General features: G+C 42.7%; 1 long non-coding RNA gene across 1 annotated transcript in view; it reads right to left on the reverse strand.

Annotated features, from left to right (window-relative positions):
- Positions 1-79: 79 nt before the first annotated feature.
- LOC109374157 (uncharacterized) overlaps positions 80-4,691 on the reverse strand; it is a 59,433-nt gene continuing 54,821 nt past the window's right edge. Inside the window, exon 3 of the long non-coding RNA XR_002122351.1 lies at positions 80-113. This is a non-coding gene — a long non-coding RNA (uncharacterized LOC109374157). The remainder of the gene's footprint in view (positions 114-4,691) is intronic.

Raw genomic sequence — 4,691 nt, forward strand, 5'->3', positions numbered from 1 at the left:
CCTCTCTCCACTCTTTTCAAAACACCTCTGTGTCTTGGGATACTGACCTTTATGGATTGCATCCATTGGTAGCCTTGCCCTCTGGCTTCCGGTTGGGTCAGGCCAATGAGAAGCTGTCAGCAAGAACATTGGGTGGAAGCAGGAAAGTGAGGTATGAGTGTTTGTACCCCCCACACCCTCTGGGTCAGGTCCCAGTCCTGCCAGATGGCCTCTCCTGTAACCTATGACTAATCTCTCCAAGTCCCGCCCCCACCCCCTATTCAGGCCTAGGGGCGATAACAGTTCCCTGCTGTCCCTATAAGGAGCACCACCATCTCTGTTGCGTTCCTTTTGCTTGCCTAAATCTTTGTAAATAGTCCCTTGATGAACCTCTCTTCAACTATCCCATTTGAGCGGGATGTTTTCTGCTGGGACCTCATTGATGCAGGGAAATAAGCAAAATGATTCCTGATACTGCCTATGAAACCTAGATTGTAAAAGGCGATAGACTTATGGAGTGGGAAGAAACGGCTCTTTGAGTTGGTACCCTGACTGATGAGCAGAGTTCAGCAATGCTGGGGCAGAGCATTCCAGACCAAGGGAAAGCAAGTGCAAAAGATCCGAAGTAGAAATGAGCTCCGTATATTCAAAGATGGAACGTGAGGCCCAGGGAGTGAGGAAGGGGTGGTGTGATCCATGATGAGAAGCAGGCAAGAGCCACAGCTGGTGGAGCCCAGCCATGGTGAGGAGTTCAGACTGCATGGTAAAGGCAATGGAAAGACACTGAAGGGTTATTATGCAGGAGGGNCTATAATTTGTATGATTTAGAAGATAGAGTTCGAACAAGAGCCAATGGCCTATTTTGGACTATTTTCACTTCTCTCTGTGTATCCACCATTGGTATATTAGTCAGGGCAGGCTAGGTTAGGCTGTGGTAATAAATATCACCAAATATCTCAGGACACTAACACCACAAAAATGTACTTCTTGTTTGCATTAAATCCATTGCAGGTCCAGGCCGCTCTTCAGGACATTTGTCCTCATGCAGTGGCTCAGTCTTACCCACTTCCATCTCAACATGCTTCCTGGTTCACCTTGGTAAGAGAAAGAAGATGGAAAAACAACACACCAGCATTTACGTGCTTTTCCCAGAAGGAACACGGGTCACTTTTATTCCTAGCTTATTGGCTAGCACTAATCACATCATTCCACCCAACTAATAGAGGGGCAGGCAGTTTTCCATATGTCTGAGGGGAAGAAAATTGGAAATATCTGTTGGTATCAGTAATGTTTACCACAACTAGTAAGTACATAGTGTTGGTTCAGTTTGGTACCAGGGCAGTGAAATCTTCTCTAGACCTCAAAGAAAATGTGATCGAGCATAGGACAAGAGTGTTACGATACATGGCTTGGTTTCTTTGCCTCATGCTTTGTGGACATGGTCAGTCTGAAGGTAAATACAATCTCAACATGATATAACCCACATAATATCTAGAGGTGGCTTTGTGTTTCTTTCTGCACAAGTCCTTCTCCCAACAATTATTCCTCTCATGCTTTCTTTCTTATTTTTACCCAATAATGAAAAATGGTCTTGGGTTAGCATATTCCTGTCCTTCCCCAACCCCAAATTTCCTTTATACAAAGGGTGTTCTCTGAGTGCAAAAACACCATGCAATGGGGAGAATCCTCGGAGTCAGTATTTCCATGTTGTCTAAAAAGGTTCTATCCACTCTCCATGAAATTTAAGAAATGATCATCACACTGACTTCTGCAATATTTACCCTTGATTACCCACCAGTGCATTATCCAATTTGCTTCCTAATTGTCGTTGACATTATTAGGTTAGGAAGATACTTTTTCACTCTAACTCACTATCTCTTCTTTAAAAGAAGAGACTTTTCTTGAGGAAGACTTTTCTGAAACCACAACAGATTTTGTGTTCTCTATGTTAGAAAGAGTGAGAAACATAAATGTGCTAACTCCCTTCCTCCAACCCCTTTTGGCTCCATCAGTCCTTCATTCTCACCTGGAAGTTGGGTCAGAGCAGAGTCTACTGTGGCAGAAAAACACCAGGACAAAGAGGAAGAAAAGGGGAACGCTGTGTCATGATTCAGTTCCTAGCAAACTTTCATTCACATTCTCTCTACCAGTGGAAAGAACAGATTTGAGAAGTACAAGACTAAAAGCAGGAGGCCGGTTCCATTTCTTCCTCTGNGCTGGAGGAACTGAAACCATCTGGGTGATTTCTGGTGCTTCTTTTAATAGCATGTCAGTTATTCTTATGACCGATCATTCAAAGCTGTCTATTACCTTCTAATAATAATAATAATATTTTTCACTTAATGTTGCACCTTTCACCAGGAGATTTCAAAGAGCTTTGCAAACATTCATTAGCACTTTATTAAGTGGGCAGGTAATGTATAAATGCCAAGTCACATATCTCTGAATAGCAGCCATTAACAGTTCCCTTGACACCACATTCAGGTTAGGGCAGAAACAAACAAACAAAAAGACCATATAAATGAAAAGTCAGGCCTCATCATTGTGGGCATATACTGGGCACCCAGAGAATCCTAGCTGAGATGACCCTCATTTTCTTGTCTCTCAGTTGGTGGGAAAGGCGGTCTGTTTCTGTCCTCTTGCTACCTCTCCTCACACATACAAGCACCTCTTCCTGAGACATGGTACAGACCGATGTACAGAAAACCCAGAATACTGGATTCTTTCAGCCTCAAAACTCTTAGAATCCCTGCTAAGAGGAGGCATTTTCCTGGGGGGAAAATTCTGGTTGTTCTAAAGATGATCCTCACACAAGAATCCTAAGTACTTTCAGCCCAATCCTCAGATCAAAATGGAATGATTGAAATGCACACCGGAGGCTAGGAAGGAGAACCATTCAGACCCTGGGAAAGAGGAGTTAGAACAGAGTTTGGGTGTGGCCAACGACTACGGAAGAGCAAGTACACGAGGTGGCCCTGACAGCCAGGGTTACAGGTGCTCCAGTTGAGTAACTGGTGGCAAAGGGCAAAAGAGAAGAGTCGCCCCTGAATCCCGATCCTCTATAATTTGTATGATTTAGAAGATAGAGTTCGAACAAGAGCCAATGGCCTATTTTGGACTATTTTCACTTCTCTCTGTGTATCCACCATTGGTATATTAGTCAAGGCAGGCTAGGTTAGGCTGTGGTAATAAATATCACCAAATATCTCAGGACACTAACACCACAAAAATGTACTTCTTGTTTGCATTAAATCCATTGCAGGTCCAGGCCGCTCTTCAGGACATTTGTCCTCATGCAGTGGCTCAGTCTTACCCACTTCCATCTCAACATGCTTCCTGGTTCACCTTGGTAAGAGAAAGAAGATGGAAAAACAACACACCAGCATTTACGTGCTTTTCCCAGAAGGAACACGGGTCACTTTTATTCCTAGCTTATTGGCTAGCACTAATCACATCATTCCACCCAACTAATAGAGGGGCAGGCAGTTTTCCATATGTCTCAGGGGAAGAAAATTGGAAATATCTGTTGGTATCAGTAATGTTTACCACAACTAGTAAGTACATAGTGTTGGTTCAGTTTGGTACCAGGGCAGTGAAATCTTCTCTAGACCTCAAAGAAAATGTGATCGAGCATAGGACAAGAGTGTTACGATACATGGCTTGGNGAACTGCTCAGAAATTGCGAGGTGCTGTTTTCTCAACAGTCAGTGTGTCATTTCCTTTCTTTCCTACTTCCGAATTGTGTACCTTCAGGTCAGGAAATAAGAAAGAGGCCCAGCTCTGAGCCATAGGTTTTTAATAGCTGTTCCTTTAGTAATGCAAAGAGGAGGCTTTGCACACTCATAAATGTGATCTGATTATATTTTTTCTAATGGGCCCTCTCTCTCCTCAATTTCTGTCTGGAGGAAAGGAAGGGATGGCTTTATTCATTCAAGTATTCAGTAAACATTTACTCAGTAGCTACTATGGGCCAGTGTCTAGGTGCTGAGGTTATGAGTACATCAAGGAAGAAAACAAACTCTCTGCCCTCACAAAACTTACTTTCTAGTGGGGGGAGGCAGAAAATAAACAACAAACATAATTTTGAAAACTAAATGATACGATCCTTAGAAACTGGTAAGATCTATGGAAAAACTCGAGCAGAATAAGGGGCATTCAGAGCATGGAGACGGATTCTGATTTTTCCCCCCTTTTATTTATTAGTTTCAGGTGTACAAAACAATGCAATAGTTATCCTTTTCACTCCTCACAAAGTGACAACCCCCCTCCCTCCATTTGCTGCCCCCCCTCCAAAATCATACTTATCTATTATAATTCCATTGACTCCATTCCCACACTATACTCCACATCCCGTGACTCTACGTACATAAAATTATAGTTGACATATAATATTATTCAACATATGCTTCAGATATACAGTGCGTTGGTCAGGCCTCTACACTGTCTATGAAGTGGTCTCTCTAACAAGATGAGTCCATCTGGCCCCTAAAAAATATTTACATTATTGATTATATTCCCCAGACTGTCTTTTCTATCCCTGAGGCCATATTGTAGTTGCCAATTTGTATTGTCTCGTCCCTTCCCCTTCTCCTTCATTCCCACCCCCTCCCAACTAGCAATCATCAGTTTTTCCTCTGTGTCTCTGAGACATTTCTGTTTACATTTCTCATCTATTCAGTTCTTTAGATTCCACTTATAACTGAGATTATATA

Source organism: Hipposideros armiger, unplaced genomic scaffold (genome assembly GCF_001890085.2).
Source record: "Hipposideros armiger isolate ML-2016 unplaced genomic scaffold, ASM189008v1 scaffold_798, whole genome shotgun sequence".
In the NCBI taxonomy this organism is placed as follows: Eukaryota; Metazoa; Chordata; class Mammalia; order Chiroptera; family Hipposideridae; genus Hipposideros; species Hipposideros armiger.